At 34.5% G+C, this 16,584-nt stretch overlaps 1 protein-coding gene across 12 annotated transcripts in view; it reads right to left on the bottom strand.

Moving 5' to 3' along the window:
* Positions 1-16,584, bottom strand: part of SOX5 (SRY-box transcription factor 5) — a 1,001,956-nt gene that overhangs the window by 519,866 nt on the left and 465,506 nt on the right. The window contains exon 6 of one of the 12 annotated variants that reach the window (XM_041735830.1): positions 13,190-13,271. The exons of the other annotated variants lie outside the window; for them this stretch is intronic. The gene's annotated coding sequence lies outside the window, so the exon portion shown is untranslated. The remainder of the gene's footprint in view (positions 1-13,189; positions 13,272-16,584) is intronic. 12 annotated transcript variants of the gene reach the window in all.

A 16,584-nucleotide genomic window follows, 5' to 3' on the forward strand; every position in this document is an offset into this window, starting at 1 on the left:
ATAGTATATTAGGTTAAAATATCTTTTTTGGAGGGTGATACTCCTAAAAAAGACTATTCCTAGAAGCTAGAAGTCTAACACATAAAAGGAAGATAGATATTACTATCTACCATAATTCTTAAAACAAGCAGAGATTCCTCTAATTAGCCATATACATTTTGTCACTCCCTATTAAATAGTAGAAGACATATGGTCAGCTCCTTGTTATTCTGAGTTTGACGATCAGTTTTATGGATTATACATATTCTTCATTTTCCTCTCTACATTTTCTTTGGATAGTTGACAATAGTTCCATGATCAAGAAGAGAGAAAGAGAGAAGCGTGGAGGAGAGCAGGTATTTGAAAAACAAGAAAGTGAAACTAAAAGCAAAAATAAATAAGCACTAGATCAACTCATGAAAAAAAAATTTAATAGCGATTGGGAAACTATCAAATTAAATGGGGCTTCTGAAAATAAATAAATAAATAAATAAATAAATAAATAAATAAATAAACAAATAAATAAATAAATAAATAAGGCTTCTGTTAGCCTTGTGGATTTTAATCAACTGTGTATCCTAGAAAAAGAATTAGAGATGAGAGGCAAGTATGCAACAGAATAGTGGGAAATGCTTAGGATATTATTCCAAGAATTTGGAACATTGAGTCAAAAGAAATCTAAAACCTTTTATTCTAATACAAAATAAAAAGCAGGATAAAGTAGTAAAGCAGAATAAAAGTATACTCCTACATCATGATGCATTGCAAAGTAATTAGCCCTATCGTATATATCATGATAATAAATAAAAAGATATTTCAGAACATGTGTGAAGGGAAAGAACCTTCAGTGGTATATGGTCTGAGTCAAGTTAAATGGCCACTGCCCAGCTGCAGAGGAAACAAATAAGTTTTTAAGATCTGCTTGTGGTGATTTTTCTCATGCTCTCAAAAAAACATCTCTTACAGTGTCTTTATTTCAAGAAAGGCCAAACCTTTTTATATACATTAGCACATTTGCCCCTAGTTTATTTCTGAGAAGGACAGGTATTGTTACCATAACTATAAAGACAGGGCGAAAAGATGCAAGAAGACTTGCTGCTGAAAGAGCCCTGGGAATGCCCTAAAATAGTCTAATGAAGGACACCTCGTCCTCTCACTCAGAATTGGAGCCTCAGGAACAGGAACACACTTTAATACAGCCCAAAGCAGTTAGGACAGTCCTAGAAGTTTAGAGGAGTTGAAGGAAAGAAAGAAAAAGAAGAAAGAGAAAGAAAAGAAAGAAAGAAAGAAAGAAAGAAAGAAAGAAAGAAAGAAAGAAAGAAAAGAAAGAAGAAAAAGAAAGAAAGAAAGAAAGAAAGAAAGAAAGAAAGAAAGAAAGAAGAAAGAAAGAAAGAAAGAAAGAAAGAAAGAAAGAAAGAAAGAAGAAAGAAAGAAAGAAAGAAAGAAAGAAAGAAAGAAAGAAAGAAGAAAGAAAAGAAAGGAGGGAAGAAAGAAAGAAAGAAAGAAAGAAAGAAAGGAGGGAAGAAAGGAGGGAGGAAAGAAAGGAGGGAGGGAAGAAAGGAGGGAACAAAGAAAGAAAAGAAAGGAGGGAAGGAAAAAAGAAAGGGAAGGAAGAAAAGGAAAAAAAGCTGAACATTCAGCTCAGCAATTGAGAAAGAAAGATCTTGGGCCCTAGGTTGCTCCTATAATCAGAAAATAGTTAACAGACTCAAACTACTCCAGACTTAGGGTCTTAAAAAAAATTGAGGCAACTCTTCCTGGAGAAGAGAACCAACTAAAAATTTACTTATGAAGTGTTTTTAATCTGATTGTTTTAAATCAGAGTATGAAGACTGAAGTTACACTTTCTACTTAGGAGATCTGCTATAGAAATAGATGTAGTTGTTCATTCTATACCTCAAGTTCATGTCCTTACACACCAAACTCAAGTTTCACCATCACCCTGGCTCTGTCAGTAGAGTAGAAGAAACAGCTCTTTTTCTTGTATGTAAAGTTAAAAGTTTAATAATTTTATAGCACTTTTGTTTTTAAAAGAGTTTTATGTAGTTTTAAAGCTATAACATTATTAAAATGATTGTGAGCAGAACAGACTTCCAGCACTGCAAGTGGAGATCCAGTATCGGAAAGAATCTCCTGAGCTGAGATAGCAGTGATTATGCTGGGACAGATTAGAGTATCTGCGCAGGGAAAATCCTCTAGTTGGGGACCACAGCAGGATCCCATCCATCATATCACATGTTAGTTCAGAGAACTAAAACTCCTGAAGCATTTTGGCAGCAGGGAGAACTTTTAGCATCCTAATGCTTTTACAAGGCTGGATTTTTCTTTTCTCCCCAATGTGCTTCAAGATTTCATAACATGAGGAACATAGGAGCAAAAGTTAAAATGCTTTAATGGTCCCCATAGGCTATTTAAATAAACACTGTGATTGCAATTTAGACAATCTGGAGTCCATTCAATATTAAATCCCCACCCTAAACTACAGCTACTACACAAATAGGGAATTTATGGTATATTCCACATGGCCATTTACTACTGCAAGGATTGCCTCTTGACAATCATGGGGAGGAGCTAGCCAGGCCTAAGATTACACCAGTTAAATCTGTCAACAACTGGAGAGAAAGCTCCACTGAGCAAACACACTGATCCTCTCACACAGCCCGTCTTTGTCCTGACTTTGCTACAACTCCACTAATCTCATACTATCTTCAGCAGTGCAAGTAGAGACTTCTCTTGCAAGCAGCCGTAACAAAAGATGCCTTTATTTATTTTCACACACTGTATGTATATATTTATGCTGTCCCTTCCACTCCCTCCCCCGCCACTTCCACTCCTTCCTACAGACCCAAGCTTGATTGAAGTAAATCATAAGCTATTCTTTATCTCAGAAAAATACATGAAGAAAGTGGCGATAGGACTGATCAGGTTCCTTTTGACCAGGCCCTCGTAAAAATAATACTCCATAATGTATGGTTTTGCATGCAGCAGGGAAAAGAGTAGATTCAAGAATGAGACAGGCAATAAATATCCTAAAATATGGAGTGCCAAATTGAAACAATTGGGTGGTGAAATATGTAGAACCACTGAGTGTTCCTCCAACTGCTTTCAGACATCAGGTGGTTCATGGGATCATGGTGCCCTTTTTCATTTTTATGTACTGTTGAAAAAAATATTGTATTGGAGTAATATTTTAGCTATGGCATTAGAAAATTATTATTATTATTATTAATTGATATTTCTTCTGGTTATAAAATATAATATAGTATTTATGTTTAGGGAAGAAAGACATTTTTTAGACAAAATTTATTCATTAAAATGAAAAATCTTAATTCTACAACTCAAAGAATTTATTGACCAATGTATCCAGATATGTAATCACACTCAGATTTAGATAGAGTGTATTTCTGTCACCCCAAATCATTTATACATGCCCTTTTACAGATAATTCTGCACCAGAGTTGACCTCCGTAGATGGATTTTTTCCCTAGAACAAAACTAGGTTACTTTTGCCTAGTCACTGTAGGTTAGTTTTGCCTGAAACAAATACGTTTAAGTCTTAGAGGGCAAACATGAGGCTGCAGGTTTTCTTTCTTTCTTTTTTTTTTTTTTTTTTTTTTTGGTTTTTATATATTATCTCACTTTGAACCTTTTTTAATCCTGAGTACAAGAAGAGACAAGTGTTTCTGTCCCAAGTTTCCGAGAGAGGATAACTTATTCAATGTAAAATTGCATCTGAAAATCTGAATTTATTATACTCAAATAATAAGTTAGGCTATATTTAAGCTATATAGACCATTAAATACAATCCCCAATTAATTATTTAAGAATTAAATGCATAATATGGGGAACCTGGGTGACTCAGTGGTTGAGCATCTGCCTTTGGCTCAGGTGGTGATCCTGGGGTCCTGGGATGGAACCCTTTATTGGGCTCCCCACAGGCAGCCTACTTCTCCCTCTGCCTATGTCTCTGCCTCTCTCTGTGTCTCTCATGAGTAAATAAATAAAAACCTTAAAATAAATAAATAAAAATTAAATGCATCATAACAGTATTAACCACTTCCTGTCTAGTAGGTACTGAGCTGAAGGCTTGATCACACTGCCTCATTTTATTTATTTATTTTTTAAAGATTTTATTTATTTATTCATGATAGACATGGCGGGGGGGGGAGGCAGAGACACAGGCAGAGGGAGAAGCAGGCTCCATGCAGGGAGCCCAAAGTGGGACTCGATCCAGGGACTCCAGGATCACACCCTGGGTGCTTAAACCACTGAGCCACCCAGGCTGCCCACACTGTCTCATTTTAAATCTCATAGAAACCCTGTAAGGCAGATGTTGCTATCTCCATTTTGCACATGTAGCAAAAAGATGAAAATATTTGCCCACTTTTAAGTAATAAGTGGATTCAAATCTTGTACTTACTGACTCATCATTGTTGGTTCATAATAAGTGCTCAATAAATATGTGTTGAATCACTGGGTAAAAAGAATAAAAATGTTTGAAGAAAAGTAGGCTGCTTTGAAAATGCATTTTGTGATGGCATTTACAGGAAAAAAACAATTATAGAAATTGAAGGTTAGAGAATCTTGGACATTACTTGATCTCTTTCCCTCATTTTGGAGACGAATAAACTGGTACAAAATGATCTGTTCAACAGCATATAGTCAGATGATGTCGACTTGGGCTGAAAATCAGGTTTCCTGAGCCCCATTCCAGTATTTGTTCTTCTATGGTTCTAAATCAACCATACTGCATGGGTTCTAAATAAGTTTACAATTGAATTTGTCAAGTTTATCAACACTTAAAATAGCTGTAACAATTATTCTGTAATGTGTTACAAGGAGAACTAGAAATTCGAAGCAATATAGAACAAGGTTACTTTCCTTGAGATGCTAAGATACTTCATTGTCAAGAGAAGAATTAATCTTATGAGACTGTGAATATTATTAAATGTGTTCCTGAAAAAAAAACACACACACACATCAAATAGCCTTATAAAAGATTGCACGATAAAGTATATCATTAAATATAATCAACCACCACAATTTATGGAACAGATAATATCTACAGTGAAAGTCAAGAAGGGATGAGATCAGCGTTGGCAGCAAATATCAAGGAATTTAAAGCTGATGTAGAAGTTATCATAGGCTCACAGATTTAAGAAGAGAAATCATCCAATGCAAATCCCTCATTTTATACAAGAGGAAATGCATACAGGGAGATGATAGTCTTTGCTTATGGCCACAAATCTCCTTGTTAGAGGCAGTATGGCCATAGCCACTCATTTCCAGTCCAGGATTCTGTCCATGAACGCCATTTTACCAACTTCTCCATGAGGCACTGACAGAGAAAACTTACTCCTCACCCAAAAGAGTAAAATAAGTTAACCATTAATGAAGTGGCTCATGCCTTAAAAGATACATTTAAAAAATATTACTTAGCAGAATAATAACCCAGTTGCTTCAATTTTGAATGTATTGCAACTGGACTTTGATACTTAGTACACATTAATTTCTTAACAATAAAGAAACAAGATAAGTCACAGAGAATACATCTTCAAACTCATTCACTATCCTAAAATGCTTAGCCACAAGAAGATTAAAAATGGAAAACACATTTTTACAAAACTACTTGTTTTCTGACGTCTTATGATGGAATATATTTCTGTTCTCCATTTAAAATTGTCACTGGCGCACAAGTGATTTCATCCTGTGAACCCATGAGGAATGCAACCACATGCAAGCCTTCCAGCTGTTGTTCATCAAGAATTGTAATATTTATTCTGGAAGAAGCAAACAACAGATGCACTTGGAGAATGTGAGTTCACCTGGTTCCTATAGCATATGAGCTCAACTTCAATTTGCTAGTCAATAAACATCTTGTAAAAGAGCAACAACCACCCAAAAATTAAAAATAAATAAAAAATTTAAAAACACCAGGTTCTGCAAATTTAAATTTTTGCCTCCATGTACAATCTTGATTTTAATCCATATCTTCAATACCACTCCCATTTAAACTGTAATTAATCAGTAACTGTTGGTGATATTTTTCTTTCCATGTTTTTTCTTTCCATTTCAATATCCTATGATGCTACTTTTTTTTTTTAATGGCATCTTCATTTTCTGGGACAATAACTTACACTTGGTTTAAAGATGACATGAAATGTATTTTCAGCTCTCTTTCTGATTTACAGCCATTTTCAATAAAACTGCCAACCAGGCATGAGAATCCATGAAAACACTTCAGGGTCCCTGGAGGACCATCTATCATTTTCAAATGAACATTTGTATTAGAAACCAGAATTTTTCAACAGCAATTCAAATTTAGACTTTTTACCTAGCAAGTACTCCAATTACACACTTCTGATATCATCTAAAAGGAAAATAAATAAAAAATAATATACAATGAATTTAAGCAATTGTACAAAACCAGGTAGAAAGAATAGACAATTTTTACTTATCTATTGCTTCCCTACTCTTGTTCCCAGCTCTTGGCTATTTTATAGGTAATATACAAAAGAATAAACAAGCATAGGAAAAAAGTGAAACTTCTATCAGATGATTTCTTGATAAATTTCTGATAAAACTGTAGTGGCCTAATAAGTTATCTTTTTTGGATAATCTATAAATTTCATTTTTTAAAACTAATCAGTCCCTTTTGCCATATATTTTAAAGAATGAGCCTATTAAAATGACCTTAGCATGGAAAATTAAAAGCAACCTTAAGTCTTAAATCTGTGATATTTAAAATAAAATTAGTTGATTGAAAATTAAACTCTACTGAATATCTGACTCTGAATAATGAATAATTCAGTCAAAATATGTTTATCTTTGTTTCTATCAATGTTCAATGTATAGATTATTCAAATAGAGTCTATTCCATCAATATTTATAGAATGCAGCGTCTAGAATCCAGGGTCTCAGACCATGGGTCCGTGGGCAAGGAAGTTCTCGTAGCAGTGTTGGATGGAGCAATAAGAATCCAATCTGGGATACTGTAGTACTTTATACTACCATATTCTATACTGAGAATTTGTATAGAATTCTTCAAAAAAAAAAAAAAAACTTTGAAAAAAAATCCCTAGGCAGAGCAAAACAGAGGGTGAGAGCCTGAACTTGGAGAGCCAGATAACCTGGCTCCAAGCTTGGATCTGCTGCTCAACAATAGGAAAATAACACAACTTTTTTGTAACTTTGATTCCTCATCCGGTAGCATAAACTTGCTCACTATAAAGTAAGTTAACATACATAAAACACTTAATACTGTGCCTCACACAGAGTAAGTGCTATATATATCTTTGCTATTATCTTTTTTAAAAACATAGTTGACACAATATTACATTAATTTCAGGTGTACAACATAGAGTGATTTGATAATGATATACATTATATACAGTTCTATATGTTCACCACAAGTGTGGTTACCATCTGTCACCGTACAATGCTATTAACAATACCATTAACTGTAATTCCCTATGCTGTATCTTTCATCCATATGACTTATTCTTTCCATTACTGGAAGTCAGTACCTCACACTCTTCACCCATTTTGCCCATTCCCCACCCTCCTCCACTCTAGCAATCTATTTGAATAGTCTGTTTTTGTTTAACTGTATTATGGACCTAGTTTCTCCTCCTATTTAGAGTACAGCACTTGGAGGCTAGAGACTATGTCTTATATTTTTATACTGTCACCAATCTCTACTGCAGTCCTATTGTCTAGGAGCTATTTATATAGTATATAGGTATATAAACAGGAGTAGTAATGGAAGAACAAGTATTGAGAAATTGTTCAAACACAGGAGAGAAGAGTTTAGACTAAAAGGAAGTATGGATGGAAAAAGAAAAAGAAATTACCAACTTCCAAGTGGCAGCATTTTGGACCAGGAAAACAGTGGGATAAGTTAATTTGATGGAGTTCTTTCTAATTGAGGGACAGACAAAGCTGGACTTGGATTTTCCTCTGTGATCATATTTTCTCTTATGTATATGTTCTTCCTACATATTTACTCATTCTTACAATAGTTTTTTTTCTATACTCCGGAAGACCAGCCTGACAGTACTTTGCTGTCATAAAGATGCACTACAAAGTTGAATGGAAGGATCTAAAAGAGGATGGTCACATTCTAAGGTCAAAATCATAAGGGAAATCCATAGCTCTTGAAAATAGCAGCCAAATTAAGCAATTTGCTGGGCTATACCATCTACCTATTTGTTCCAAGAGAATTTCCCCACAGAACTTGAAGTTCTTAACCAACAGTAGAACTCATTACCTTATACTGATATTTTTATCATTATAGCAGATTAGATAAAGTGGATGCTTGTTTTAATTAGAAAGATGAAAAATTTGAAAACACTTAAATGGTTCAAGTCAAGCTCAGAGTAATGATGAAAACATTTGGTCAAACATAAAATCATGAGATTTTACAGAGATTTTTATGAGACTTTACTTGATGCACATTTTTGTGTCATTAATTTTAATAGGACATTTTAAACAAATCTAATTGAATGGGAAACAAAGTTCTATGTAGATAAATTATAGAGTAAGTTCAATGCAACCACAGTAATTCCTCTTTTTTTTTTTCAAATTCACTTTTTGCTTCCAAATTCACCAATATTTCCAAATGCGAATATAGATGTGCTTGACTAACATTAGGCCACACACAGGAATCAAATACATTTATTTCTACCTCTTCTAAGATTTCAGCGATGTCCACGATTTTTAAATCCTGCATTGCCACCTGATTGCAAATGATACCAAATTTAACAGATCAAATCAATCCTGTATACTCGATGCCAATTCTATAGAAAGACAGTAAATGATCTCACAATCTTAAATCAGAAAGGAAAAAAAAAAAAAAAGCTACCACCTGCACCTGGATAGCTACTAGCAGTGATTATAAAAACTACATTAAGGGATCCCTGGGTGGCGCAGCGGTTTAGCGCCTGCCTTTGGCCTAGGGCGCGATCCTGGAGACCCGGGATCGGATCCCACGTCGGGCTCCCGGTGCATGGAACCTGCTTCTCCCTCTGCCTGTGTCTCTGATCTCTCTCTCCCTCTCTATCATGAATAAATAAATAAAAATCTTAAAAAAAAAATAAATAAAAAATAAAAACTACATTAAATACAGTTAAGCATTGCTGTACATTTTAGTACCTATTTGATTAATGACAAAAGTAGTGACAGTTGCAATATGCAATCTAATGTTTATACCCAAACAGTACATCAGTCATTTAGCCTGAATTTACCTTACTCCCACACAAGCCTGGTTTCAGGCTCAGTGTTTATTTCTATAATAAACAAACAAACAGGGACGCCTGGGTGGCTCAGCGGTTAGGCGCCTGCCTTTGGCCCAGGGCGTGTTCCTGGAGTCCCGCAATCGAATCCCGATTTGGGCTCCCTGCATGGAGCCTGCTTCTCCCTCTGCCTGTGTCTCTACCACTGTCTCTGTGTGTGTGTATGTCACTCATGAATAAATAAATAAAAACTTAAACAAACAAACAAACAACAAAAACAAAAACAAAAACAAAAAAACCCAAACCCTCAATATTCAATTTGAGGAGTCCTACTTTTTTCACATGAACAAAACTTGTATGTGTAAAAGAAAATCCCAAAACTGTTCAAACCACACTTTTGAATTTGCTTTAAACATTTATCTGAAGCATTTATCACACCTCTCTCAAAAGTCTGATGCCCAACTTAGAAATCTTAACTAAGACTACTGCATAATATGAGGAATTTGGTGTCTGCTCTTTAAATTGTTTTGCTTTTTTTAATTTTCCAAATGCAAATGTGTGACCTTTGTGTTGATAGATCATTTACTTCATTAACAGTCATTAGCATTTAGAAACAGGGACCACAGGTTTTCCTTCTCATACCATGTAAGACTTAAATGGAAAATAAAAGATATATTTGTTGAACTTTTCTTTCAATAGACAAGAGTCCGAGTTAAAAAATCCCACCCTTTCTCATCAGAGGGCTATGGTCTGAGTGAACTGTGCTACAGAATGTGCAGAACTGTGCTAGAATGTGCAGAACTGTGCTAGAGGAATGGAAAAAAAAAAAAAAAAGATCTAATTTGAAAAGTGGTCACTTTAAACTGCAGACAGATACATAGGAGATAGAGCCATAATCCAAAGCAGCCCACCTGAATTTGAGAAACTTTTTTATTATTTTAATTAAGAAAATTATACTTTCAAAGGTATGGTTGAAACCACAACTAAAAAAGAAAAAAGAAAAAAGGCTGAAATAAGCAAACCCAAAGTTTGAATGTTCCTCAGCTGGATTCAAACTGAAAGAAATCACAGACTCGCATGGCTGGAGTTTTATTTGTTTGTTTGTTTGACTTTTGCTAAACTGTTTTATTCATGAATATTTTTCAAAGGAGCCTAGGAGGCCAAAGTAAAATTACACTAATGTACAATGTGGTACAAAGGAAACACTCAGAATGCACAAATGCCTGTACATAAAGGCAAGCTGCTGCTTCCTCCCACATATATATCAGATTTACATATATATATATATATATATATATATATATATATATATATATATATTAGCAAATCAAAAGAAATTAAGTTAGCAAGTGGAGAGGAAGATAGATAGCCGATAATTAGATGTGGATTAAGGGAATAAGAAAAGTGTGGAGAAAGTTTGCTGGAATTGGAAAAACGGAAATGGTCCTTTCCTCCCATTGGTTTCATTTAAATCCTGCTTCTAGAATGTGGGAGTATTTAGGAGTTTTGGGGCTTTTTTTTTTTTTGCCTTTTTTTTATAGGCCTTGTCCAACATGTGTGGCATCTAGCATCTGGGTTTGGGTGGCTTATTATTATCTTTCTAAACATATAGTTTGATATTCCTTTAATTAAAATGGTGACCATCACCCAAAACAACTTTTCTGGAGAAGGACCTTTTAAACCCACAAAACCCAGGCATGGGTTTGTTGAACCTGCAGGCAGTTGTGTTTAAGTGAGCATTAAAGACTTGGCAAGCCCTCTGCGCTCTCATTTTCTTATTCTCTATTATCTATCCACTTAATAATTTCAGAAACCCTAATCAGACTCTAACCAAAAAAATCCACACAGTGCTTGGGATAGAATGATAATACCATCTGTTTTCATTCTTATGTGGGTTCTTTCCAGCCATACAATCCAGCATTCTGGCTGCTTACTTTATAATGATCCTAACATTATAGGTGATTTAAAGGAAAGTCTCCTATGTCACTGTCTCTTGCAAGCATGCAGAATCTTTTCAATTCACAAAAATCTTTTCAATTCAACTAATATTTTCATATTAGTGTTGATTGCATTTGAATTCTATAGATGAATAGAACCAATCCCAATAATTTAAAATAAAAAAAAAGAAATGAAAAACAAAGCTACTTCTTGCTTTTTTTGGTAATGGTTGGTAAGACAGAAAGCTCTTCTAAAAGAGTTTATTGGGCATGTGACTCCTAATTCTCTTGAAGTCTTGATGGCAATGTTAAAAATAAGATAGCTAAGCCATCCCTAAAAATAGAACTGATTTGCTGAGAACCTTCATACAATGACTTTTCAAATGCACAGCTTTTACCATATTCATTAAGAATTAGATTATAGTATCATTACTTGTGGATAATAAATGAAGAAATGCTGGTATCATTTCCTTCTAGTCATGGTAACAAGTACGAATTCAGAGCAAAGGTCAAATGCTTTTAAACTCTTTGATACAGGAAAAATTAGCCAATGATATGGAAAAATACACTCCAAATAATTCATTTTTGCAGATTTTAACAATCAATATGGAGCACCATATGATAGATATGGCTCCAACAGTCTGTATCAATCATGAAGATTGGCAGTGGCAAACTACACAGACCAATTTTTGTCATGCTACCACAGTCGATTTTACAGACTATGTGTAACCAAGACTTACTCTGGTGCTTTCCCTGACACACCACACAGCCCATTCCAAGATCTGCTTCCAACACATTCAAGGGCTTTTCTGAACCAAACCTAACTGAAAACCTTTGGAGACTGGCACACAATTCTTATGATACTCCATGTTTTCCTTCCAAAGGCTGCATCTTTAATACATTATATTGGGTTTTTCCCATCACACATTTAATGTGTGAAATTTCTAAACTCTTCCCCTTCACTTATCTAAATTGAACTTTGGCAGCCAACAGTTAACTGTTGGAGAGTTGCTTAAAAATGATCAGACCCTTTCTAGATCTGATTGCAAGAGGTATCAGTGCCAAGATAGAGATTTCGGTCTTCATCATACACAAAATCAATATGTATGCTTTGCTCTGGAAAGAAAGCCACCTTGAAAATAATTAATAAAACATCAAAGCTGCATACAACTTCAAAAATTCCACATAAGCCTGAAACATTCAAGGCAATTAAAAGAAATTACTAATTTATATAAGGTGGTACTTCTCTTTGAAAGGTGTGTATATATATATATATATATATATATATATATAGAGAGAGAGAGAGAGAGAGAGAGAGAGAGAAGGGAGGGAGACTAAAATCTCAGTTTTGGCTTCAAAATGGCAATTTAAAATCTTAACATATCCATAGCAATTATGAATGTTATATTAAATACATAAGCTTTGAAAAACTATAAAAATAACTTGAAAATATTTAAATAATATCAGAAGCTATAGAGAACTACAACTATCATTTTTTTCTGAAACACAATGCATAGGCATATTATCAAAATTGGAAAAAGACATAAAATTGATATTATAGTATGTACATAGGTGAAATGAGACCTCCATAAAACACATGACAACAAAATAAATCTCTCATGTGTCAGTTGCATTTTACCATCCTACAGAGTCAACTTTCATTTATTTATTCTTATATACATCTTGCTTAGTGGTGGATATTTTTAAAAACAGGTTAAAAAAAAGGTGACTAAGAAGCACAGTAGATATGGAAGATGGGGAGGGATGGGGTGGTAGGAGAAAAGGGAAGGGGGGAGGGAGGGAGGAAACAGAGAGGGAGGGAGGCAGAGGGAGAGGAATAGAGAATGCATCACATATTAGGGAGGCACCTGAGAAAAGCAAAGATTGACAGAAGAGATGATGTTTCTTTTGGCTTTTGAAGAAGAGCCAGTCTTTGGAAGCTGTGATTGGAAGGGTGCACATCCTTGACAAGAGTAAGCAACTGCATAGAGAGGAAGATGGAATGTTCTGTTTGGGTAAGAAGATAAAGGTCTTGTTTACCTGACTTAGGTGTTTAGACTTTATCCAGTAGGCAACTGGAAGTCCTTAGAAGTTTTCAATCAGGAAGATGACATTGTCAGATCTGCATTTTTAAAAGAGATTTGTCATTATCAATGAGATAAATGGATCTGTAACATGATACAGGAGGTCAGGAGTCTACTCAGGAGAAATCCGTGATATACTATGACAGATGGCAAGAACCTCAAGTAAGGTGGAAGCATTGATGCTGGACAGCAATTCTCTTGTGCTCTCTGTAAGGCCCTAACCCTATATCCAATCCAATGTATTGATTTGAAGGACCCACATGGCTTTTTAAGACTTTATTTAGCATTTCCAGAATATACAACGTTGCAGAGCACCTTGTAAGACATTTCTTAATCAAACCTCTAGACGTCCTTAGAAATGAAAGGATAACAAGTTTTATTCACTATAGAAAACCATTTTAATAGAAATACTGTTACTATGACTTGGTGCCTCTGCATCAACTGACATACTTCTCTGTCATTAATCTTTTACATCTGATGATACAGCAAAAACTACAACTGTGTCTAGTTGCAAACTGTATCTCTCTTCCCCATGAGTTTTGCTCTGCTCAATGTCACGAATGATGATCTGCCAAAATGATGAAAAGACGTAACATTTGTCTGAAATGAGAGGGAAAAAGTAGAAGGATAGGAATACACTAATCATGGAATTAGAGACCAAGAAGCTGCTTTAGAATTTATTTAGTAAATATTTTCACTTTAAAGATAAAGAAATCTTGACCCAGTGAGAATAAGTGATTTGCCCGAGATAAAATCAACTCCTAAGAAGACCATAAGAAATCATGTAATGGTTAACCCAGATTTCTAAAGCTATTTATTCTCTAAATTACAACAAATATGTTAATAAAATAATGAGGAAAATGTTTTTTCTCAAGGACCTAAAAATGATAACTATTAGATATTTTTATATTTCCCAAATTAAGGAAGAAGTTTGTTTTATGTGTATTTTTATTAAATGAGAGGAAAGTTATTTAGTATTTATCCACAAAGTTGAATTAATAACATCCTAATCCTGCAATGGCACTAAAACATATAAATAATTTGAAACCATTGATTAAAATGATAATTTCTCCAGGTCCAATATATAAAATAAGGAGGTAAGTCAGTCCTTTGGTATATCTTTTTTTCCCCCTTTCGTATATCTTAATGATAACTAATTTTATAGCATGATTGAGTTGGTCAATTCCTCTTTTTGAGATATCTGCTATTTAATCTTTTTTTCTGGTTATAGTCTACAGCTTGTTTGTGTTTTGATACATGATTAAACCACTATAATGCATTAGTATTTAAGTCCACCTCTGGGTTTTAAAACAGCGTAATTATTCCAAGACAGAACTAAAAGGGGCTGCCAGATAGAATTTGTGTGTTGTCCACATTTCCATCACTTCATTTATTCAGAGTACAAGCAGTGGAAGGCTTACAGAGCAAACTTCAAAATAATAATACATTGTTCAAATTCAGGAATGAGAGTATACTAGTTTACTTCCTGTTATTCTAAAAAAATAGCAAAATTTTGATAAAGTTAGTTGGGAGCAAATTCATGTACATAAAATAAAAATACTCTTCTGAAAGGACAAAATATCTAAGGAAAACTTGAAGAAGTGGAAAAATGCCTTTGCATATAATAACTGCCTGTACCAAAACACATAGATATTTGGGGAAAATATTCAGTAAAGATTAACCATCTCTATGTTTGTAAGGCTAAGAATATAGAGGAGATCAGGAAATAAATGTATAATGTCTAATCCCAATTTGATATTAACTAATAAGCACAGCAACATAATCTCCCACCTCATTTCTTACATTCTTCCTCATTAATAGAAAGTAACATCCCACTACTTTAAAAGATCAAAATAAAAGTTGGTTCAATTGACTTTAATTTTTGCATATATTGGGAAAGTATGTATGATTTTTATACCAAGAGGAAAGAAGCTGTCATTGCTAATACTAGTGTCTATTGTCTGTATACTCCACCCAGGACTATGGACTGTGTTGAAATTTCCAATGTTTGAAGATCTGCTTCTTTGCCCTTTGAACTGTAAGTCACTTTTGTCCCAAAATATTGTTTGCTGCATTCTGATTGATCTGTGTGCTTTTGCATCTTCCCCAGGATCCCACAGCTATGCCACATTGCTTAAACCATGCGGAGGGAGCACAAATATTTGATAAGCAAAGGTGATTTTTCCAAGTCTCTGTAGGGGAAGAAATGGCATTGTTGCTAGTGTATGATTTTAATATGTCTTATTGTGATGGTTAAATTAAAACAAAACAAACAAATCAAGCTTGGCAAGGAAGCCAGGAAAAAAAAATTAAGGACAATTCTATTTACCGGTATGTATATAAATTAGGATTACCTTAGCTGGGTCTCTGTAATCATTAGCAATAATATGCTTATTAACTTGTTAGTTTAATACATATGGCATCAAAGTAAAATCTAATGATGGAACCAAGCAAAATCACAAAATGATCGTTTTCTCTCTTTACCCTAAGCTGAGCAAGGAACCTTTCCAAGCAGTGTGAACTCATTGGCTTCCCCATAACGCTACAGAGCTCACGCTGCCATATAACTGGGAATCAGAGAGGTGAGGTCATTTCATCACTCCTTGCAAAAAAATGCAAAACGTCTGCTAAAATCTGACTTCATTTGATTTACTCTCCAAGACTGTTTTTTATTAAATATGTTTGACTGCTATCTCTAATTAAATGTAGAATTAATTTTGGCAAACTAACCACAGATGCAGTTTATGTTCAATTTTATCAGACAGATTTATTTATAAGCTGTCAACTTCTTGAAAGACTTCATTTTGGAGCAGTTTTAAATTGCTAACAGTAGCTGTAAATGGAGCTACTGTTCTCTGGAACACTAAAGGAAAAGTATGCTATAAATGTCCGTTCCATCTGTGAGGAATCATAAAACAATCACATTCCTTTATTTTTTTTTTCCTCCGTAGGACCTTTATTAAATTAGTTCAACTCAATTAAAAATAACTTCAAAAACATTTCAGAGCCTTTTGTTTCATGGAATACTTGGAACTCTCTGCACGGAACGTCACCCTTTTAACTAATCCCTTTTAGTAAATGGAGGAGAATAGTGGTATTGTGACTTCAGACAGTGCTTTCAAGGGTCTCTACTGTACCGAATTGAGGTCACTGCAAGACAATGCCCAACACCCAATAGCCATTCAAACATTCTTCACAACTCTATCAAACGTGTCTTTCTTTCTCTCACCCGCTTTCTCTCATGGCAAACTCAGGGGACAATGGAAAAGCCTCCAGCACCATTTATGGTCACCATATTTGCACATGACAAAGTCTATTCTTCCTGGTTTGCCAACTCCCTGTAAAAAGAAT

Source organism: Vulpes lagopus, chromosome 21 (assembly GCF_018345385.1).
Source record: "Vulpes lagopus strain Blue_001 chromosome 21, ASM1834538v1, whole genome shotgun sequence".
Lineage (NCBI taxonomy): Eukaryota > Metazoa > Chordata > Mammalia > Carnivora > Canidae > Vulpes > Vulpes lagopus.